The sequence below is a fragment of the Perognathus longimembris genome, chromosome 28, assembly GCF_023159225.1.
Source record: "Perognathus longimembris pacificus isolate PPM17 chromosome 28, ASM2315922v1, whole genome shotgun sequence".
NCBI lineage: Eukaryota > Metazoa > Chordata > Mammalia > Rodentia > Heteromyidae > Perognathus > Perognathus longimembris.
This window is the reverse complement of record NC_063188.1, coordinates 6,252,298-6,277,999: the sequence shown is the minus strand read 5'-3', so window position 1 is coordinate 6,277,999 and position 25,702 is coordinate 6,252,298. Positions and strand designations below refer to the sequence as shown.

The 25,702-nt window shown below is 37.8% G+C and overlaps 1 long non-coding RNA gene across 1 annotated transcript; it reads left to right on the top strand.

Moving 5' to 3' along the window:
- Positions 1–331: 331 nt before the first annotated feature.
- Positions 332–25,702, top strand: LOC125343947. The gene is made up of 3 exons (XR_007209389.1): positions 332–378; positions 19,246–19,248; positions 25,595–25,702. It is a non-coding gene; the product is annotated as an uncharacterized LOC125343947 (long non-coding RNA).

Genomic DNA, 25,702 nt, shown 5'->3' with positions numbered 1-25,702 from the left:
CTGCCAAACTTATGACGTAGACATTAATAATTCCACCTTAACGTAGAGCTCCCCTATGACCCAGCAGCCCCACTTTTGGGCATTTACCGAAAAGATTACAAGCAAGACCACACTAAAGCCACCATCACAATTATGTTCATCACAGCACAATTTGTCATTGCTAAAATATGGAACCAACCCAGAAGCCCCTCAGTAGATGAGTGGATCAAGATCAAGAAAAGGTGGCATATATACACAACGGAATTCTATGCCTCTATCAGAAAGAATAAAATTGCCCCATTCGTAAAGAAATGGAAGGACTTGGAAAGAATCACACTAAGTGAAGTGAACCAGATACAAAGAAACAGACTCTATGGTCTCCTTCATTGGTAATAATTAGTACATGGCCTGGATAGTCCTAGCAGAAGATCACAATAGCTGAATAGCTATGCCCTTATGAACACATAAGATGATGCTAAGCAAAATGAACTTCAAGTTATGGAAACAAGTGGTATATCATTGTTATTATTTTTAACATGCCACGTGAAACTGTACTCTCTTTTTTCCTACTTCTTTTCTGTGGTTTTACCACTGATGTCACTTTAACTGATTTGAGTACCATAGATATTGTATATACATATATTGGAACTAGGGAAGGGAAAGGGAATAAATGCCAAAACCAAGAGACAAAGGACAAAAAGACAAAACAATGCAACAGCAACATTTACAAACTATATGGTGTAAACCAATTGTACAACTCATGGGGGACGAGGGTAATGGGGAGGGGGGAAAAGGGGGGAGGTAACAAGTTGGATAAGAAATGTACTCACTGCATTACATATGAAACTGTAACCCCTCTGTACTTCACTTTGACAATAAAGAAAAACATTGCCAGAAGATGAAAAATGCTAGTCTGAGCCATAAGTACAAGGTCCTTAATTAACAAACTCAAAAAATAAAAACAATAAGGTCAAGACCATTTGAGAGTTAAAAATAAAGAAGGTAGTTTCTTCTCAGAACTAAAAAAAAAAATTATACCATTCTCTTCTCAAGGTGCCTCATTAGAGTCAATTGCTTCAATAATCATCAGTATTTGCCTCCAGTCATTTAGGTAATACATTTCAGTATGGAGTAAAATAACCAGTGTTGGATATTTTATTTAATATTTACAATCCTCTAAAGCAAAAAAATACACTTAATCTCCAATTAGTAAAAAAAATCCTAAGATAGTTCCCGATGATCAGTTCCTGCTTAAAAAACACTGTTCCCCTCTACTTTCCTTCTTCTAACTGGAACAATAATACAATTCTGAGGAACGTCACCACGACAATTAAGATGCAAAAAATGTAGTTTATATTTTATCATCTTGCTTACAAGCTTTGATGAAGAAAGAAAGCTGCCAAACTCGAGAATTCCTAGTGTGAAAGATTTAAGACTGGCCTGTGGGGATGCTGGCTGTATACTAGAGAGGCGGTCCCGGACTGACCCTCCCTCTTCTCGCCCTGGGGCCGCATGGCTGGAAGCCACTCCTACGCCTTCCGGGCTGGGAACCTGAAGTAGTAGTTCTGGCTCAGCCTGCCTCCCGTCTTGATCTTGGGTCCACGTGGATGCCTCCAAGATGGCCGCTGGAGCCCGGGCCGTTCTATTGGTGCATGATGTCAGCCCGTGGGGGAAGTGCTAGGGTGCCACTCTTGCGGAACAGCCCGGCTCAGCCAATCGCTAACCTCCAGCTAGTCGCCCCAAGTCCCTCTCCTTCCCGCCTTCCTCACAATAATAAATTCTTCTGCCCTCCCTCTGGGAGAGTGAGACTGGTGCAACACCCAGAAACTTCTTTTCCTGCATCGGCTCCAGACACGTGAGGGAGGATGGGGGGGAAGGTTTAGGCAACTTTCTCCTCAGCTTAGCAATACAGGAAAATACACTTTATTCCTTCTGCTGGGGGGGGGGGGCAAAGCCAAGTCTCTTTCATAGTTTGGGATTTGGTCATCTCCCCGGGAGAAATGGGGAGAGGGGGTCTAGAACCCCAACACTGGCCTTTAGCCAACAGTAGCTATATAATGAGGCTATCATCTGAGCAGTCCAGAATAAATTGAAATTAGAAATAAATCCTTCCTGAGTCTAGTCTTAAGATTAAATTCCAGCCCTGGCAAACAACTGGATTGCAATTTCAAGAAAGAGTCTGAATCAGAAAATGTAATTAAGTCATATCTGCACTGTTTTCCCATGATAACAATGACAAAATAGAGGGTATTATAGTGGGAAGCTCAGGAGGTTATAGGCATGTGTTATACTCAGGTTATATTTTTTGTAAGTGAGATGAAGCTAAGAGACACTTAAGGATATAACAGAAACAAACACATTCAAATTTGAAAAAAAATTTCCCACACTTTTCAATAGAAATATTCATGGTATAGTTTACTCAGAAATTCTTTACTGTCTTTATTTTCAGCATAATATAATGTTGGTGGGTAGACTACATACCATTAGCACCCATTATGGAATAGAGGGATTCAAATCATGTCACTTTAAAAACAACCACACATGTTGCTAATACAGCAAAAGGTGGTGTTATGCTGTTGAACTTGATGAGAATTCCACACAGTACTGATCTAATAAAACTCCAAATTAATTTCAAAAGGAAAATAAGGAATTTTGTGGAAACAAAGCAGATATCAAAACATATTGTTTCACTTTAATACATACACTTAACACATTATTGAGTTTGTTTTTTTTTTGCCAGTCCTAGGGATTGAAATCAGGGCCTGAGCAATGTCCCTGGCTTTCTTTTTGCTCAAGGCTAGCACTCTAGCACTTGAGCCTCAGCACTACTTCCAGCTTTTTCATTATATGTGGTGATGAGGAATCAAACACAGGGCTTCATGTATACGAGGCGAGCACTTTATCTCTAGGCTATATTCCCAGCCCCCTGAACACATTACTGTAAGGACTGTAAGAATAATATGAAATAAACAGTTAAAATGTACTTTGTAAAACTAAATACTGAGGCTAGACCTTAATCTCATATGTAAAATCTACATCTCCCTAAAAATTCACTTTGGAATGGAAAATAATTTCAAAACCAAGAATGCTAATATCAAATGTTAATGTTTCCTTGTGTGAACATTATGATAACCATTGAGTATAGTCAGAAAGAAGTCTTGTGGAACACAAAGAATAAAAGTGCATTACTTAATTATTCTCCAGATAAAACTCTAAGGAACGGAATTTCCCGTCCTTCTTCCTAAACAGGACTAAAGAAAATTACAGTAAATGCAACTGGGCAAGTGGCACAGTGGTAGAGGACATACTTAACATGTGTCAGGTACTAGCTTCCATTTGAAATATCTGACAAAGTTACATAATTAATAAAATGTAGCTATCGCTTAGGAACAGATGACAATGGCTCCCACCTTGGTGATCACATCAAAATTCCGAGTAGTCTTCCTCCTTTATCAGCTAGATTGCCCACAATGCTGTAGTGAGGTATCCTGTTCATATAATTATCACAACTACACTTCTTCTTAGAGCATAGCATGCATTATAGTGAATACAGGTGTTCAGTATATCTAGTTTCATCATTTCCTGAAGACATAAAGATTTCTCACAACACTCTGTAGACATACACATACACACACGCACGGGTGTAAGAAGTAACATCTTAGCTCAGTGGATTGTAGTAACAGATGACAAGGACTCCTACACCTTAGTGGTCAATTCAAAAGTCCCATAATTCTTCCTCCATTATCAGCTGGATTGCTCACAATGCTGTACTTCTCGAGAATTGCATCAGTGAGGTGTCAGTTATACCTAATTCTCTCAACTACATCTCCCCAAATTAGGGAACTACATATATCATCATGGATATGGCTGAGTTGTGTATCCTGTTCGATTGTTCTCTGAATATTTCAAGCCTTCTCATAGCATTGTACACACACACACACACACACACGCAGAATTTATAAATAGTAACATTCTTGGTTCAAAGGATGTAGTAAAAGCTGACAAGGATTCCTACTTTACTGGCAATATACTTTGTGAGTCTTGTGAGAGTCAATGAGTTGCCAGTTATGTATAGTTCTTGCAACGATACCTCCGCCAACTAGGGCACTACACAATCATAGTGAATAAAGATGTGCTATATATCATGTTCCATTGTTCTCTGAACACATCAAATCTTCTAGAGCAATCTACCCCACCACCCCACATTTCTAAGTAGTAACGTCCTTACCTCAATAGATTTAGTAATAAATGACTTGTACCTCACTGGTTATTTCAATGGAACCAGCAGTCTTCTACCACTACCAGTTGGACTTCCCACAATGCTGTACTTTGTGAGTCTTGTGCAATTCAGTGAATTGTCCACTACATTTATTTCTTGCAAATACACCCTGCTAACCAGGAAGCTTCACACATCATAGGGAATAGACATGTGCTGTGTATCCCTTTCTATAGTTATCTGACTTCAAGCCTTCTAAAAGGATTCTACACACACACACACACACACACACACACACACACACTTTTCTAAATAGTAACCTCCCTAGGAAAATGGACTTAGTGATAGCTGTACAGGACTCTTACCTTGGTGGTCATGTCAATGGTCTCAGCAGTCATTCACTATTACCAATTGGATTGTCTACAAATCTGTACATTGTGAGTCTTGTGACAGTCCATGAGATGTAAGGCAAATATAATTCTTACAAACAGACTTCCACTTGCTAAGGCACAAGGCAGAGAATATGTATGTGCTGTGCAGTTTTATCTTTCTCTGAACACTTCAAGTCCACTCCAAGCATTCTGTAGAAAGACAGGCAGAGAGAGACGGACAGGCAGACACTCTCTCACACACACACACACACACACCACAAAGACACACATGTACACACACAAAGACAGGCATTTCTAAGTAGTGACATCTTTTGCTCAATTGGTTTAGTATTCTCAGACACAAATTCTTACACTGATGGTCATGTAAAAGGTCTCAGCAGTTTTCCACCACTGCCACCCTGATGAACCCCAATCAGAAACACTTCCAGTCTTGTGCTAGTCAGGAAGGTACCATTAAATATAATTCTTCTAACTACACTTCTGCTGCCTTAGGACACCACACACAACACAGTGAATATAGATGTGCTATATATCCAATTCTATCACTCTCTTAACACTTTAAATCTTCTCACAGCTTTTTGTATAGAGAAACATAAACATACACACATCTTAATGAATTTGGTAATCGATGACAAGGACTCTTCCCTGTTTGGTCATTTCTAAGGTCCCAGTAGTCATCCACCACTACCTGTTGGAAAGCCCACAATGCTGCACTTGTGAGTCTTTTGCTTGTCAGTAAGGTGTCGTTACATATATTTCTCGCAACTACACCTTGCTAATTAGGGCACTTCACACATATAGATGTGATGTGCAGCCTGTTCCACAGTTCTCTGAAGAGTTCAAGCCTTCTCACAGGATTCATACCCATAAACACACACACAAACACACACACACACACACACACACACACACACACAAATTGCTAAGTAGCAACCTTCATAGCTCAATGGATTTTGTAATACCTGTACAGGATTCTTGCCCTGTAAGTCAGGTCCAAGGTCTCAGAAGTATTACACCATTACAATTGATTGTCCAAAATGCTGTAAATTGAGAATCTTACTAAAGATAATCTGGTGCCTGTTACATATAATTATCACATCTATATGCTTAATAAGTACAGCATAACACAACATAATGAATATAGATGTGCTATGTATCCAGTACTATCTTTCAAGTCTTCTCCAACCATTCTGGAGATAAACAGACAGACAGACACACACACATTTTTGTGTAGTAACATTCCTAACTCGATTTAGTAATTTCTGGCAACTATTTTCATGTCAAAGGTACCAGAAACCTTGAAAACTGCCAACTGAATTACCTTCAATGCTGTATTTGAGCCTTGTACTAGTAAGAGGTGCCAGTTACATATAGTTCTTACACCTACAGTTCCTCTTTATTATTTATTGTCAAAGTGATGTACAAAGAGGTTGGTTTCATACGTAAGGCAGTGAGTACATTTTTTAATCAAACTTGTTACATCCTCCTTCACTTTTTTCCCACCTTACCCCCCTCCCAATTCCCTCCTGTCCCCCAAGTTGTATAGTTGGTTTACACCATATAGTTTTGTAAAAATTGCTGTTGCACTGTTTCCCCTTTACCCTTTGTCTCTCGATTTTTGATGTTTCCTTCCCTTCCCTAGTTCCAATGAATGTATACTCAGGGTACCAAAATAAGTTACAGTGACATCATGGGTAAAACCCTGTAGAAGAAAGACAAAAGAAAAAAGCATGGGTTCACATGGCACATTGAAAATAACGATAAGCAATTATATCCACAACTTGGGAGTTCATTTTGCCTAACATCTTATGTGTTCATATATACTAGCTATTGTGATTTTCTGCTAGGACTATCCTAGACATGTAATAATTATTACCAGTGAGGTAAACCATAGAGTCTATGTTTCCTTGAGTCTTGTTAACTTCAGTTAATGTGGTTTTCCCCAAGTATTTACATTTCTTATGAAGGGAGCAATGTCATTCTTTCTGAAGGAAGCATAGAATTCCACTGTGTACATGTACCACTTTTTCTTTATCCATTCATTTACTGAGGGGCATCTAGGCTGGTCCCATATTTTAGTGATTACACCTCGTCTTAACTCGGCCAATACACATATAATAGTGAATACTGACGTGCTGTTTATCCAGTTACATCATTCTTTGAATACTTCAAGTCTTCTCAAAGAATTCTGTAGACACAACCACAAAAAACACGTGCACATACACACATAGAAACACACACGACTAAGTAGTAAAATACTTACCTAAATAAATTTAGTAATAGATGACAAGGCCTCCTACATTGGTGGTTATTTCAAAGGTCCAAGCAGTCTCCCACCATTGTCAGATGCAATGTCCACAATGCTTTACTTTGTGAGAGTACTGGGCTAGTGACTGAGGTGAAAAGTTGCATATAATTCTCACATCTACAATTCCCTAAGACACTATACACATTATGGTGATATTAGAGGTGCTGTATATCCAGTTTCATTATTCTCTGAAAATGTCAAGCCTTTTTCTCACAACTTCTGTACACACACACACACACACACATTTCTAAACAATAGCATCCTGAGCTCAATGGATTTAGTAACACCTGTATATGACTCCTACCTTGATGGTCACATTAATGTTCACAGCAGTCTTCCACAATTACCAGCTGGACTGCACATAGTAATTTACATTGTGAGACTTGCAATAGCTGGTGAGTTGTCAATTACATAAAATACTTGCAACTACTCCTACACTAATTATTTCACTACACATGATAGTGAATACAGAATATCCAGTTCCAGAGATGACTGAAAACTGCAAGACTTCTTACAGTGTTCTGTAGACACCTCCCCCCCCAAAAAAAATTCTAAGTAATAAAATCATTAGTAAAATCGATTTAGTGTGATCTGACAAGTATTCTTACCTTGGTGGACATATCAAAGGTCCCAGCAATCTTCCAATATTTCCATTAGTATTGCCAAAAATGCTGAAGTTTGTAATATTTGCACAAGTGAGGTGTTAGCTACATATACTTTTCACAATATTGCTAACTAGGGCACTACACACATCATAGTGAATGCAGTTTTGCTATATACAAACTTAAATTGTTTTCTGAAGATTTCAAGTTTTCTCACTGCATTTTGTACACACACACACACACACACATTTCTTAGCTCAGTGGATTTCATAAGAGCTACAGATTCTGAACTTTGGGGTCATGTCAAAGGTGGCAGTAGTCTTCCAACATTACCAGCTGGAATGACCATAATTCAGTACATTGGATGATTTGGACCCGTCAGTGAAGTCCCAATTATATATAATTATTGTAGGTTAACCTCCCTGAACTAGGATATTATATACAACATAGGGAAGATAAACAGATGTGCTATGTATCCATGTTCCTCATTATCTGAAGTCTCCAAGATTTTTCACAGAATTTTTAGATACAGAGACAAACACATAAACACACATTTCTAAGTAGTAACATCCATAACTCCACGGATTAATAGATAACAAAAAAGCCTACTGAGGTGATCATGTTCAAAGTAATAGTGGTCTTCCATGCTTACCATATGGATTACCACAGAGTTGCCCCTGTACTTTATGAATCTTGTGCTAGTCAGGGAGGTGCCAGTTACATATAGTTCTTGCAGATTCACCTCCTCTAATTAGGCAAATAAATGTATCATAGTGAATATAGATGTGCTATTTATCTAGTTCTGTCATTCTCGGAACACTTCAGGTCTTCTCACAGCCTTCCATAGATACAAACACACAAACACACCCCCCCCTCATTTTTAACAAGTGAAATCCTTACCTTAATCAATTTAGTAATAGATGACAAGGACTCCATCCTTGGTGGTTATTTCAAAGGTCCCAGGAGTCTTCCTCCATGAGCAGTGGAATTGCCGACAATGCTGTACTTTGTGAGTCTTGTGCTAGTCAGTGAGGTGTCTGCTACGTATATTTCTTGCAACCACACCTCCCTAACTAGGACACTTCACACATCAGTGAATATAAATGTCCTTTGTCTCATGTTCCATTGTTGTCTGAAAACTTCATGTTGTTCTCATAATTTTACAACCACACACACAGCCACACAAATGCACGCTTCTATGTATTAACATCCTAAGCTCAGTGGATTAATTAATAGATGACAAAGAAGCCTACTGTGGTGATCATGTTCAATGTACTAGCAGTCTTCCACCATTACCTTCTGGATTTTCCACAATGCTATACTTTGTGAGTCTTGGTCTAGTCAGGGAGGTAAAGTTACATATACCTCTCACATCTGTACTTATCCTAACCAAGGCACTACACATATCATAGTGGATATAGAGGTACTTTATACCCAGGTCCATTGTGCTCTTAAGACATCAGCACTTCCAAAGAATCGTGTAGAAAATTTCACACACATGCACACACATTTGTTTGTAGTAATATCCTTAGCTCAATGAATTTCATAATAGATGTCAAGAACTCCTACCTGTTTGGTCATTTCCAAGATCCCAGGAGTTAGCCACCATGACCTGTTGGATAGCCCACAATGCTGCACTTGTGAGTCTTACCCCAGTCAGTGAGGTGTCGCTACATATATTTCTCGTAACGACACCTCGCTAACTAGGGCATTTCCCACATCAGAGTGAATATAAATGTGCTGTGCAGCCTGCTCCATACTTTTCTGAAGACTTCAAGCCTTTTATAGGATTCTGTAGACACAAATACACATAACACACACAAATTGCTAAGTAGCAACCTTCATAGCTCAATGGATTTAGTAATACATGTAGAGGACTCCAATCTTGCTGGTCATATCTAAGGTCTCAGCAGTACTACACCATCACAATTGATTGTGAAAAATGCTTTAAATTCAGAGTCTTGCTAAAGACAGTCTGGTGCCTGTTACATACAATTATTGCAACTACAACACTAACTGCAGCATAACGAATATAGATGACCTGTGTATCTGATACTATCTTTCTCAGAACACTTCAAGTCTTCTACAACCATTCTGAAGATAGACAAACTTAAAGACACCCAAACACACACACATAAAAAAAACCACACATTTTTAAGTAGCATAGCATCTTTGTCTCAAATGATTTTGTATTCCCTGATAAGTACTCTCACTTTGGTGGTCATGTCCAAGTTCCCAGCTGTATTCCACCATTACCAGCTGGATTGCATGGAATGCTCTAGTTTGTGAGTCTTGGCCGTAGTCAACTAGGGCACATTACACATCATAGTGTATATAAATTATGTGTATCTAGTTCCATAGTTCTCTGAAGTCCTCAAGACTTCTCATAGGATTTTGTAAACACACACACACACACACAGATTTCTAAGTAGTAACCTTCATTGATCAATGGATTTAGTAATACATGTACAAGACTCCTACTTTGGTGATCATGACAAAGGTGCAAGCAGTCTTCCACCATTAAACTTGGAATGTTCATGGAATTCTATGCTACTATCATAAAGAATGACTGCCTCATTTGTGAAGAATGGAAGGACTTGGAAAAAATCTTACTAAGTGAAGTGAGCCAGACACAAAGAAACACAGACTCTATGATCTGCCTCATTGGGAATAATCAGTAAATTTCTAGTATAAACCTAGTAAAAGATGAAAGTAGCTCAATAGCTATGTCCTTAGGAACACATAAAATGTTACTGAGTGAAATGAACACAAAGTTATGGAAACAAATGGTTTATCAGGTGAACTGCCCTAAATCCTGTAGTAGTTTTTGAGTCTTGTGGTAGTCAGAAGGCTACCAGTTATGTATAGTTTTTGAAGCTACACCTCTCCTAATTAGGCCAAAACACACATCACAATGAATATAAATGTGCTGTGTATCCAGTTCCATCATTCTCTGAACACTTCAAGTTTTCTCACAACATTCTGTAGACACAAAAACATTTCTAAGTAGTAAAATCCTTAGCTCAGTGAATTTAGTAATAGATGACATGTACTCCTACCTGAGTAATTAGTTCAAAGGTCCCAGTAGTCTTTCACCAATACCAGTGGAAATGCACACAGTGGTGTACTTTTTGAGTCTTGTGCTAGTCAATGAGGTGCTGGCTACATTTATTTCTTGAAAGTATACCTCACTAACTATGGCACTTCACACATAATAATATAAATTTGCTGTTTATTCTGATCCATTGTTCCCTGAAGATTTCAAGCCTTGCCACAGGATTCTGTAGACAAACATGCACACATACACACACATTTTTAAGTAACGTCCATAGCTCAATGGATTTAATAATACCTGTGCATGACGCCTACATTTCTGATCATATGAAAGGCCCCATCAATCTTACACCATTAAAACTGGATTGTCCACAATGCCATACTTTGAGAGTCTTGTGATAGACAGGCAATCATTACATATTATTTTCACAACTACACTTCCACTAAATATGGCTCTACACACTGTAATGAATATAGATGTGTTGTGTATCTTGTGTCATCTTTCTCTGAACACTTCAAGTGTCCTCTCAGCATTCTGTAGACAGACACACATACACACACGTTTCTAAGTGGTAATATACTATTGCAATTGTTTTAGTATTCTATGGCAAGTTTTCTATGTTGGTGCTCATGTAAAAGGTCTTAGCACTTTTCCAACATTACCAGCCTGATTGCCTATAATCATGTATGCCATGAGTCTTGTGTTAGACAGGTACATATAGTTCATTCCACTACACCTCTCCTAACTAGGGCACTACACACATTATAATAATATAGACGTGCGATATATACAGTTCAATGTGTCTCTGAACACTTCAAATCTTCTCACAGCATTCTGTAGATACAAACTCATACACAGACAGACACATATTTCTAGTAGTAAAATCCTTACCTCAATGAATTCAGTAACAGAAGATAGGGACTATTACCTCAGCCATTATTTCAAAGGTCCCAGCAGTCTTCCACCATCACATGGATTGCCCACAATGCTGTACTTTGTGAGTCTTGTGCTACTAAGTGAAATATCTGTTCCATATAATTCTTGTGACTATGCCTTGCTATAGCTAGGGTACTTCACACATCCAAGTGAATATAGTTGCATTGTATATCCAGTCCCATGATGACTTGATGACTTCAACCCTTTATACAGCATTCTGTACACAAACACACATACACACTTCTAAGATTAGCATCCTTAGATCAATGGGTTTAGTAATAACTGACAAGGACTCCTACATTTGTGGTCATGTTAAAGGTCCTAGTAGTCTTCCACTAGCACAGGCTGGGTTACCCACAAATTTCTAGTTTATGGGAGTTACTCTCCTCAATAATGTGCCATTTACATATAATTTTTCAATTACACCTCCTCTAAGTAGGGTAATACACACATCATTGTGAATATGGGTGCACTGTATGTCCAGGTTCATAGTTCTCTGAATCCTTCATCTCACAACATTCTGTACACACACACACACACACACACACACTTCTAAGTTGTAACATTGTTAGCTCAATAGATTTAGCAGTAAATGACAAAGACTTCTAACTTGGTGGCATGTCAACGCAGTCTTTCACCATTGCCAGCTAGATTTCCCACAGTGCTTTACTACATGGGTCTTGCACAAGTCAATGAGGTACATATAAAAATATGTAATTCTCACAACTAGACCTTCCCTAACTAGTGCATGACACACATCAAACTCAATATAAATGTACTGTTGAGTTCCATCATTCTCTGAACACTTCACATCTTCTCACAATATTCTATGGACATAAATACAGATTCATCCACAAACACATTTCTAAGTTGTTACATCCTTAGGTCAATCGATTTAGTAATAGCTGACAAGGATTCGTAACTGGTTGGTCATGTCAAGTGTCCCAGCATTATTCCAAAATTGTCAGCTGGATTTCCCACACTGCTTTACATTTTGATTCTTATGCTAATCAGTGATTTTCCACTTACATATAAATTTTAAAAGTAGACCTCCCTCAACTAGGGCACTATATATCATTACCTGAATACTTGATCAAGACTTTTCATAGCACTCTGGATATGGACACACAGACACATTTCTAAATAGTAGTATCCTTAAGTCGTTGGATTTAGTAATAGATGACGATTTCTCCTTGAGTGGTTCTCAGGTCACAACAGTCTTCCCCCACACTAGCTGGACTACAAACAATGCTATGCTTTGAGCCTTGAATTAGTCAGTGAGGTGCAGGTTATATATAATTCTTGCAACTATACTTCCCCTAACTAGGGCGCTATGTACATCAACGTGAATATAGATGTGCTGCATATCCATTCCCATCCTTCTCTGTAGACTTCAAGACTTCTGTAGACACAAGCACGCACGCACGCACACACACACACAAACATGAATTTATAAGTACAACATACTTAGCTCAGTGGATTTAGTATAGGTGAGAAAGGACACCTTCCATGGTGGTCGTATCAAAGGTCCCTGCTGTCTTCCAACATTTCCAGCTGGATTGCCAGCAATGCTGTGCATCATGAGTCTTGCCCTAGTCAGTGAGGAAACTGTTACATGTAATTCTCCCAACTACACATCACTAACCAGGGCACTACACACATTACAATGAATGTTGTTTTCCTCGGTATCTTGTTCCATTGTTCTGATAAAGTCTTCTCACAGATTTCTGAAGACACACACACAGGCACACACAGATATTTCTAAGTAATAACATTCTAAACCCAAAGTATTTACTAACACCTGAAGAGGACTCCTACCTTGGTTGTTATGTGTAAAGTCCAAGCAGTCTTGTCTTCCACTATTACCAGCTGGTTTTCCCACAAGGCTGTACCTTGTGAGTATTGTGATGCTCAGCGAGGTGTCTGTTACATGTAATTCTCATAACTACACTTCCCCTAACTAGGGCACTAAACACATCATCATGAATATAGAGGTGCTGTATTTGATGTTCCATCATTCTTCATTCTCTGAAGAAATCGAGACTTCTCATGGTACACACACATGCAAACACACACACACACAAACATTTCCTTGTATTGAAAGGTGGTATATAGAGGGGCTGTAGTTACATAAGTCAGATACATTTCTTTTTTAACAGTGTCATGTCTTCTCATTTTTCTCCCAGTTTTTTTCTCCAGACCCCAATCCCCACAAGTTGTATAGTTCATTTTAAACATAGTGTCTAGTGAGTATCATTGCTGCAATAGTTCATCCTTTGTCCCACTATTTCTGAGCTTCTTTTTACCCTGTCAAAATTGGATAAATTCACATACAAGATTAAAGGTACAGAAATAGAAAACAGTGACAAAGGAGGAAAAATCAAAAAGAAAGAAAAAAAATCACAAAAAGTAAAATAAAAACCTTTGTTTCCATTTCCTGGAGTTAATTTCAAAATGCATTCTACATGATCATACACACATAGCTATTGATGCTTTATGATCCTGAGAATATATCTTTCAGTCTCATGGGTGAATGTTTACAATGCTGTTTAACTTATCCTGCCTAAGTGTAACTTTTTTTTAAAACTATGCACCGTGTTTACCAGATTTGTAGGCACATTCTAACTACTACAAATGAGGGAAATGATGCAACCTATTTTTCTCTGGGTCTGGTTTACTTCACTAAACAATTTTTCTAAGTCTTTCAATTTCCTTATGAATACTGCAATCATTAGCATTCTTTCTGACGATAGCATAGAATCCCATTATGTACATACAACAAGTTTTCTTAATCACACTCATATTTCTAAGTAGTAACATACAAAACGCAATGGATTCAGTAGTAATAGACAAGGACTTGTACCTTAACAGTTTTGACAAAGTTCCAGCATCATTCCATCATTACCAGCTGCAATGCCTACAATGCTATACTTTGTGTAGCAAGTCAGGCAGGTGTCCATTATTCATAATTCTTGCAAATATACCTCCCCTTAGTATGCACTACACATATCAGTGAATATAGATGTGCTGCATATTCAGTTCCATTGTTCTCTGAAGATTTCAAGCTTTCTCACAGCATTCTATACATACACAGGCAGATGTGCACGCACACACACACACACACACATTTATCAGTACCAATATCCTTAGCTCAATGGATTTAGTAATACCTGACAAAGATTATTACATTGGTCTTCATGCCAAGCTCCCAGAAGTCTTCCAAGATTATCAGCTGGATTTCCCTCAACGTTGTTCTTTGGTTTTAGGTCATCAGTGAGATGTCTGTTACATATAATTCTCAAACTACATGCCCTAACTGGGGCACTACACACATAGTGAATAGACGTGCTGTGTATCTCATTTCATCATTCTCTGAAGACTTCAAGACTTCTCACAGCATTCTTGACAATCAGACCCACAAACACACTTTTTAAAGTAGTAATATTGTTTCAATGCTCAAAGTTTCCTACATTGGTCATGTTAAAGTTTGAGCAGTCTCCCACCATTATCAACTAGACTGCTCACAATGCTGTATTTTTGAGTCTTCTGCTAATCTGTAGGTACCAGTTACATTTAATTCTTGCCACTACACCTGAATACCTAGGGCATTACACACACCATGGTGAATAGAGATGTGCTGTGTAACCTGTTCCATCATTCTCTCAAGGCTTCATTCAAGCCTTCCACAGGATTCTGTAGACGCACAAACACAAACAAGCACACACACTTTTCAAAGTAGCAACATCCTTAGTTCAAAGGAATTAGTAACACCCCTAAATGCACTTCTACCTTGGAGGTCAGGTCAAAGGTCCCAGAAGTCTTCCACCATTCCTGGCTAGATTGGCCAAAATGCTATACTTTGGGAATACTGCACTTGTCAGTAAGGTGCCCGTTACATATAATTCTTGAAACTACACCTCCCTTACTCGGGCACTACTTGTATTATATTGAATATAGAAGTGCTCTGTATCAGTTCTATCATTCTCTGAAGACTTCAACTCTTCTCACAGCTTTACACACACACACACACACACACACACACACACACACACACACACACACACCTAAGTTTAACAACATTAGCTCAATGGATAGTTGACAAGGATTCCTATACTGGTGGTCAAAGTTCCCAACAGTATTCAACTATTACCAGGTGGATTGTCCACAATGTTAGAGTTGTTCTAGACAGTGATGTGATATGTTATATATAATTCTTGCAAGTGTATCTCTCCTAAGTAGGGTACTACACAGTGAATATAGATGTTTCATATCTAGTTTCATCTTTGTTTGAAGACTTCAAGTCTTCTTACAGCATTCTGTTGACATAGAAAAACAAATTCACACATTTCTAATTAGTAACTTTATTAGCTTAATGTATTTAGCAATGGATGACAAGGACTCCCACCTTGGTGGTCATGTCTAATGTCCCAGCATTTTCCCAATATTGTCAGCTGTATTTCTCACAGTGCTGTACTTTGAGTCCTGCACTAGTCAATGAGGTGCCAGTTACATACAATTATGGCAAATAAACCTCTTTCTTTTTTTGGTTAGTTGTGGGGCTTGAGCTCTGTGCCTGGGTGCTCTCCCTGAGCTCTTCAGCTCAAGGCTAGTGCTCTACTACATTGAGCCACAGTGTCATTTCCTGTTTTCTGGCTGTTAATTGGAGATAGGAGTCTCATGGACTTTCCAGAAATGGCTGATTTTGAACTGTGATCCTCAGATGTCTCAGGTATTAGCCTAATGAGTAGCTAGGATTACAGGCGTGAGTTACCAGCACCCAATGATAAGATGTTTTGTCTTTTTTTGTCAGTTATGGGGATGAACTTAGGGCCTGGGTACTGCCCTTGAGCCTCACTGAGCTCAAGGCTAGTGTTCTACCACTTGAGCCAAAACGCCACTTCCTCTCTTCAAGTAGGCACTACATACATCATAGTGAATAATGATGTGCTGTATATTCTATTCCATTGTTCTTTGAAGATTTCAAGCCTTCGCACATACACAATCATATTTCTAAGTACTAACATCCTTAAAACAATTTTTAGTAATACCTGAGAACGTTTCCTACTTTGATGTTCATGTAAAAAATCTCAGCACTCTCCTATTATTACCAGCTGGATTGCCCATGTTGCTATTATTTGTGTCTTGAACTAGTCAGAAGTGTCTGTTACATATAAATCTTACAACTACACCTCCCCTAACTATGGCACTACATAGACCAGAGTGAATATACAAGTGCTCTATATCAAGTTTCATGGTTCTTCTCAGAAGAATTCAAGTCTCTGCTTAGCACTCTATAGACACAAACACAGACACACACATCTAAGTACTAACACCTTTAGCTCTATACATTTAACAGTAGACAACAAGTATGGCTACCTTGGTGGTTATTTCAAAGGTCCCAGCAGTCTTCCATCATTACCAGTTGGACTGTCCACATTGTTGTACATTTTGGGACTTGTGCTTATCAGTCAGCTTTGGGTTACATATAAGTCTCCCAACTACACCTCCTCTAGGGCACTACATACATCATTGTGAATATATATGTTCTCCACATACATTTCCATTATTCTCTAAAACCTTCAAGCCCTCTAACAGCATTCTGTAGCCACACAAATACACATAAAAATAACACATTTCTAGGTAATAACATCTTTATCTCAGTGGATTTTGTAATAGCTGAGAAGGTCTCTTAGTTTGGGAGTCATGTCCAAGTTCCTAGAAGTAGTCCACCGTTGCCAGCTGGAGTGCCCATAATGCTGTACTTTGTGAGTCTTGCACAAGTCAGAAAGGTGCCAGTTACATATAATTCTAGCAACTACACCTTGCTGACTAGGGCACTACACACAGCATAGTGAATTATAGATGTGCAGTATATCCAGGTCCATCATTAACTGCAGGCTGCAAGACTTCTCACAGCATTATGTAGGCATACACATATACTGAAACACACATAGACATGTTTAAGTAGCAATGTTCTTAGGTACATGAATTCAGTAATAACTGACAAAGACTCCTACATTGGTGGTCATGTCAAAGGTTCTAGAAGTCTTCCAGTATTACCAGATGGATTTCCCACAACGCTGTATTTTGTGAGAGTTGCTCTAGTCAGCGAAGTGCCAGTCACATATAATTCTTGCAACCACACCTCCCATAAGTAGGGTACTACTACATGCATCATAGTAAATATAGTTCGTAGCATATCCAGTTCCATATTTTTCTGAAGACTTTTAAGGCTTCTTATAGCACTCTGTAGACAGACACAGACTCGCACACACATGCATACACACACACAAAAGAAAACAACAACTACTCTTATTTGGTTATGTTAAAGTTGCCAGCAGTCTTCCATCATCATCAGCTGGTTTGCCCACAATGCTGTATTTTGTGACTCTTCTGCTAGTCAGTGAGGTAGTTACATATAATTCTCCCAACTACACGTCCCTTAAGACACTATACATATCATAGTAAATACAGAAGTGCTATCTCTATCCTGCTCTATCCTTCTCTGAAGAATTCAAGACTTCTCAAGGCATTCTATAGACATACACAGACACACACACACACACACACACACACGCATGTTAAAAAAATCTTACTTCAATTGATTTAGTAATAGCTCAAAGAACTCCTACCTTGGTGATCACGTCAAAGGTCCCAGATGCTTTCCATCATTTCCAGTTGGATTGGCCACACTGTTGTTCTGGTGAGTCTTGAACTAGTCATTGAAGTGTCTGTTACATATAATTCTCCCAACTACACTTCCCCTAACTAGTGCACTACACAGATGATATTGAGTATGTATGTATTGTATATCCTATGCCTTCATTCTGTGCATATTGAGACTTCTCACTGCATTCTATAGACACAAATGATTCTAACTAGCAATACGCTTACTTCAAAGAAGAATTCACACCAATACTCCTCAAACTCTTCAATGAAATTTAAAGTGAAAGTTCGATACCAAACATATTCTACGATGCCAGTATAACCCTTATCACAAAACCAGACAGGGAATCATCAAAGAAAGAACTATAGACCAATTTCTTTCATGAAGATCAATGAAAAACTTCTCAACAAAATTCGGGCCAATTGACTTCAACAACTCCTCAAAAAATTATACACTATGATCAAACCAAGCTTCATTGCAGGGATACAAAGCTGGCTCAATCTATGCAAGTCAATTAATGTAGTTCACCACATCAGTAGAAGCAAGGTCAAGGAGGACATGATTATTTCTACACACATGGAAAAAAAACATTACACACAATCCAGCACCCATTTATGATGAAACCTTTGCAGAAACAAGATTCCAGGGAAAGGCTGTGTATAATAAATCTACCGCTATCATGCTTAGTGGTGAAAAGTTAAAGCCATTTCCTTTAAAATCAGGAGCAAAACAAGATTGTCCAATCTCTCTCCACTCTTCAGAACAGTACTAGAATTCCTAGCCAGAGCAATAAGGCAAGAGGCGAATATAAAGGGGAAACAAATAGAGAAAGATGAAGTTTAACTTTCTCTTTCTTTGCAGATGGCATGATCCTGTATTTAAAGAACCCCATAGACTTCTACTCCCAAGTTACTTAAGCTGATCCAAAACTTCAGTAAAGTAGCAGGATATAAAATAAATCCTCAAAAATCAACAGCTTTTCTGAATGAGAGTGTTGCAGAGTGAGGCTGAAATCAGGAAAGCAACTCCTTTTACAAGACCCTCAAAAACATAAAAATACTTAGAAATAACAATAACCAAAGAAGTGAAGGAAGTCTATGATGAAAACTTTAAAAACATGAAAAAGGAAATTAAAGCAAAACTAAGGAAATGGTATAAACAAAAAACAAAAATCTCCCATGCTCCTGGATTGGGAGGATTAACATCTTGAAAATGGCAACAATATCAAAGATTATCTACAAATTCAATGTAATGCCCATCAATATCCCAACACCATTCTTTAAAGAAATAGAGGAAGGGGCTGGGGATATGGCCTAGTGGCAAGAGTGCTCGCCTCATTTACCATGAAGCCCTGGGTTAGATTCCCCAGCACCAAATATACAGAAAATGGCCAGAAGTGGAGCCGTGGCTTAAGTGGCAGAGTGCTAGCCTTGAGCAAAAGGAAGCCAGGGACAGTGCTCAGCCCGAGTCCAAGTCCCAGGACTGGCAAAAAAAAAAAAAAATAGAGGAAGCAATCCAAAAATTCCTATGGAATAATAAAAGGCCCAGAGTAGCAAAACCAATGTGAAGCAGGAAGAACACTGCTGGAGGATTATCAATACCAAGATTCAAACTCTATTACAAAGCAATAGTAATAAAACCAGCTTCGTACTGGCACAAGAACAGGCCTGAAAACCAATGGAATACACCTGAAAACACAGAAATGAACCCGCACACTTATGGCTACTTAATCATGTATAACGATGCTAAAAATAGGACGAAAGAAAGACAGCATCTTCCACAAAAGCTACTGCCAAAATTGGTTAAACACCTGTAACAAACTAAACCTAGATCTTTATATATCATCCTAAACCAGAACCGATTACAAATGGATCAAAGACCACTAGGCAAAATCATATACCCTGAAAACATTGCAGTAAGGAATAGGAGAAACACTTGGGCTCCTTGGCACGGTAAGAATTTTTTTTTTTTTTTTTGCCAGTCCTGGGCCTTGGACTCAGGGCCGGAGCACTGCCCCTGGCTTCTTTTTTGCTCAAGGCTAGCACTCTGCCACTTGAGCCACAGCGCCACTTCTGGCCATTTTCTATATATGTGGTGCTGAGGAATGGAACCCAGGGCTTCATGTATACAAGGCAAGCACTCTTGCCACTAGGCCATATTCCCGGCCCCAAAACTTTATTAATAAAGACCCAGAAACACAACAAACAAGAAGGGTTGGACAAATGGGATTGCATTAAACTGCAGAGTTTTTGCATGGCAAAGGACATAGCTTGCATAAATAGAAATCCCACAGATTGGGAGATCTTCACTGTCCATACAACAGACAATAGCCTCGTATGTAAAATATAAGTAGAACTCAAAAATTATATTCCCAAAAACAAATCCTCGAAGAACCAACTGCCCCCTTGATAAATGGGCTAAAGACCTAAAAAGAGACTTCTCTATAAAGGAAATGAGAATGGCCAAGAGGCACATGAAGTGCTCAACATCACCGGCCATGAAAGAAATGCCAACATTTTATCCCAAGAAGAATATCCATTATGAAGAAAACTAGTAACAACAGATTCTGGTGGGGATGTGGCCAAAAGGGAACCCTACTACACTTTTGGTGAGAGTGTCAACTTTTTCAACAACTCTGGAAAGCAGTGAGGGTCCTCAAAAGGCTAAACAGAACTCCCCTATGACCCAGCAGCCCTGCTTTTGGACATCTACCCGAAAGATTACAAGAAAGACCACACTAAGCCACCAGCACAACTATGTTCATTGCAATAGCTAAAATATGGATCCAACCAAGATGCACCTCAGTAGGTGGATCAAGAAAATGTGGTACATATACACAATGGAATTCTATCCCTCTATCAGAAAGAATTACATGGCCCCGTGCTTTATGAATCTGTTAGTTTCCTAACTGACTGTATGCTATTCAGATCTAAGAGGAGAACCATGCTTACTTTGCCCTTAGTAAGGAGAATAAGAACTCAAGAGGTTCACATTAACTTGGCTTTTTTGCTTAGCTGTCACATTACAACTTGAGCCACATCTCCACTCCTTTTTGGTAGTTCTTTAAATATATGTACATATAAATATGTATAATGCACATAAATGTATATAATATGTAAATATAAATTATATATGCACATGTATCATACATTGTGTATATATAAATTACATATTTATATATTGCATTCATTTATGTATTTATACATCTAAGTACTTACATATACTAATGCATATATAAATATATGTTGTTATTGAGTGATGTTCGGAAAGATTAAAGAAGTCAGGCGAAGAACACATTTCTTTGTAAAGTGTTACCCCTTCCCTCACTACCTCCCAGTTTGTCATTACCAACTCCACCCATAAGTTTTATATTTCATTTTCAACATGGTGTTTGGTATCACTGCTGACCTTACCCATCGAAAGAAAAATTTACAAACAAAAGGTACAGAAAATAAAAACATCAACAAAGGAAAAAATAAGTTCATTTCCTTTTCTTGGCATTGATTTAATAAATATCATCTTATATAATCATATAATTGTAGCTATCAAGCCTTTGTAATTCTAAGACTATCCTCCTTGTGTTTCAACATGTGAATGCCTTACAGACCTGCATAATTTATCATATCCCGGTGAATTTTTTCTTTTACCATCCAGTGTTTACTTGTAGATTTACAGGCACGTTGTACTTACCACAAATGGGGGAAAATATGCAGCCCGTGTTCCTTTGGGTCGGGTTTATGTCACTGAATATATATTTTCCAAATTTATCCATTTCTTTATGAAAAGTACAGTAGCATTCCTTCTAATGGAAGCATAGTATTCCTTTGTGCATACATATTTTCTTGTTGTATTCATCCACTGAGGGGAATTTGGGTTGACTTCATGTCTTGGCTATGGTAAACAATGCTGCAATGAACATGCTGTATTCGTAACTTTAGTGTGGCTTTGTTTGTGATATACTGGATACATGCCCAGGAATAGAATTGCTAGGACATAATCTGTTTAGTTTTTTGAGGAATTTCCATAATTCTTTCCAGAGTAGTTGAACAACTTTACATTACTACTAACAGGGTAATAGAGTTCACTTTTGGCCTGTTGGTGGGGAACAACATCTGTTACTGTTCTTTTTTAATGACCATTCTAACTGGGGTGAGGAAGAATCTCCATATTGCTTTGATTTGAATTTCGTTTATGGCCAAAGGTGTTAAGCATTTCTTCATGGCCCTTCTTACTTCTTCTGAAAAGTCTCTCTTTAATCCTTTTATTAGTTTGATTATTTCTCTTATGGTTTATTGGGGAGGTTGATTTTATGAGTTCTCAGTACATTTTAGACATGAGTCCCTTGTCTGATTAATAGCTGGTAAAATCTCCAATTCTGTGGGCTATTTACCCTGTTAAGTCTGTCCTTTCCCATGTAGAAACTCTTCAGTTTGATGCAATCTCATTACTATAGTCTTTCCTTGATTTGTTGTAATTCTGGATCTTTAGCTAGTTTCAACCCATAGCTAGGATCCCTACTGTTTCCACTACCCTTTTCTGAACTGTTTCTGTGCTAGCTGGCCTTACATTGTGGTCTCTGACCTGTATGGAATGGATTCTGGTGCAGGATGATATATATTAGGGTATAACTTCTGTTTTCGGCATGTGTATACTTTCGCCAGCACAATTTGTTGAAGAGGCTGTAGTTGTTACATTGTTTTTTCTCCATTATAAAAAATTAGGTGGATATACGTCTTTGGGTTCATTTCTGCGTTTTCTGTTCCATTGATCCTCAGGCTTATTCTTGTGCCAATATCATGCTGTTTTTATTACTATGAGTTTGTAATAGAGATCACAGTTTGATATTGATATTCCTCCAACGTTTTTCGTACTAAAGATTATTTTTGCTATTTGGGTCTTTTATTATTCCATATGAATTTTTGGATTGCTTTCTCTATATCATTGAAGGATGTTGTTGGCATTTTGATGGGTATTTTATTAAATTTGTAAATTGCTTTGGGCAGTATTGTCATTTTCATGATGTTAATCTTGCCAATCCAGGAGCATTGACGGATTTCCATTTCCTTATGTTTGCTTAAATTTTTTTTTTCAGATTTTTAAAGTTTTTAGAAGTCTCAGGTCTTTGGTTAATTCCTAGTATTTTCTCGAGGCTATTACAAACAGCCTTCCTTTCCTGATTTCAGTCTCAATTTTGTCATTGGCAGCATACAGAAAAGCTACTGATCTTTGTGGGTTGATTTTATACCACGATACTTTGCCAAAGTTTTGGAACAGAGCAATTAATTTAGAGAAATTTATAGGGCTCTTTAAAGGCAGAATGACCTCATTTGCAAACAGGGGCAGTTTTTCTTATTTCCCTATTTGGATCCCCTTTATGTTCTTCTCCTGCCTTATTGCTCCTTCTAGGATATCCTTGTCTTTTTCTGGATTTTAGAGGAAACGGTTTTGTTTTCACCGTTAATTATAATACTTGCTGTCGTTTTGTTATATACAGCCGTTAGTTTATTGAATAATGTCCCATGCATTCCTAGCTTCTCTGGAGCTTTTATCCTAAGTCTTGTAAATATGTGTTTTGTGCATCTACTGAAATGGTCATGAGGTTTGTCGATCTTGTTCTGTTGATATGCTGAATTACATTTATTAACATGCATATATTGAATCAGCTTTGCATCTGTGGAATGAATCATAATTGATCAGTGTCCAATTGTTTTGGTTAGTTGTTGAATTTGGTTGGCAAGAATTTTAGGGAGAAGTTTTCTATTCATGTTCATCAAAAAGATGAGTCTACAGCTCTCTTTATTTGATGAATCCTTATTCAGTTTTGGGATGAGTGTATGCTGGCTTCATGGAATAAGTTTGGCACTAATTTTTGCCTTTCTATTTCATTGAGACAAAGAAGGACATTACATATTAATAAAGGGAACTGTGTTATGGGGGGATATAACAATTCTAAATATGCACCAAGCACTGGAACATCCAACGTCTTCAAACAAATACTGCTTGACCTAAAGACATCAAAGATCCAAACACATTGATTGTTGGTGACTTCATCACTATTATCTTTGAGGACTGGAAAGGTCTATATAATTAAATCTACAAAGACAAAAGTAATCTATAATAACTTTAATATGAAAACACACAAGATATCTATCTTATGTTCATGGATATGTTCAGGTAATAAATTGCTATTATGCCAAAATATTTCCAACAACTTCACTGCAATTCCCAAATTCCAAAGTCATTCTTCAGTGAAATTAAAAGTCAATCTTAAAATGGAAGAATAAAATACACCAAATAGCCAAAACAATTGTGAGAAATAAACCAGTGATGGATCAAAATACTGGAGATTAAACTATTGTATGGAGAAATAGTAACAAAAACAAAAATGTACCAATAAACATACAGAAAGACAAATTGGATAAAAGACGCAAAAATAAATTCATGAAAGTATAATCTTGTACTTTTATCAATTCAAAGATAGGAATCTTAATATAATACTAGAAATGAGTACAGAAAAGAGTACGGAAAACACTAGAACATACTGCTACAGTCATTAAATTCCTGAATAAAACTCAGCAAATAGGAGCAAGAATTGAAAAATGGAACTCAATCAAACTAAAGTATTCATAGGGTTTGGGGAAACTAAATCAACTTGAAGTGAAGAGTCTTCAAAATACCTACAGTACACCTCCATCACCAGAAAGCATACATAACCAAACAAGACACTGTTAGTGTTACTCTGTTTGAAAGAGAACCAGTCTTGTTTAATACAAATGATTTCCTACTTTCCAAATAGTGCATAGCACATGGCATGTATTCAGAATTAAGACCACAGCAGGCCCCATGACTCTATGCATTTTTAAATACTGCTTCAAGTAATTCATGATACATGAATCCTAACATATTTAAGTTGTACAGAATTCTCAACCCACTGTATTACCTGCATCTGTCCTGAACTGATGATCTTCTCATTTACTACTTACATGGAAACAGGTCACAATGTGAAAGAAAAAGTCGATTGTATTTCATTTCTTCTATCAGAAGGAACAGAATCTACTCCATGATCACACCCACTAATGTGAAAGAAAATATGCTGTAAAATACAAAAACTGAAAACATGTTAAAATACTATTATATGATTGTTCTGGTGGCTTTAACATAGCCTGGATTGTGGTAATTTGGATAAATGCACAGCCATGTTCCTTGCAGCACTGTTTACCATAGCCAAGATGTGGAATCAACCCAGATGCCCCTCAGTGGGCGAATGTATCAAGAAAAATCTGGTATATATACAAAATAGAGCCCCATGGTTCCTTCAGAAAGAATGACATTGCCTCATATATAAGAAAATTGAAAGACTTGGAAACAATTATATTAAGGAAAGTAAGCCAGATCCAAAGAAACATAGGCTGCATGGTTCCGCCCAATTGTAATTAGAGTGTGCCCATAAATCGACAAGTAAATCCAATGGATAGCAAAACACAAACAATTACACTTCAACATGACTAATGAAACAGCAGTCTAAACATTCACACAGTGAGACCGAA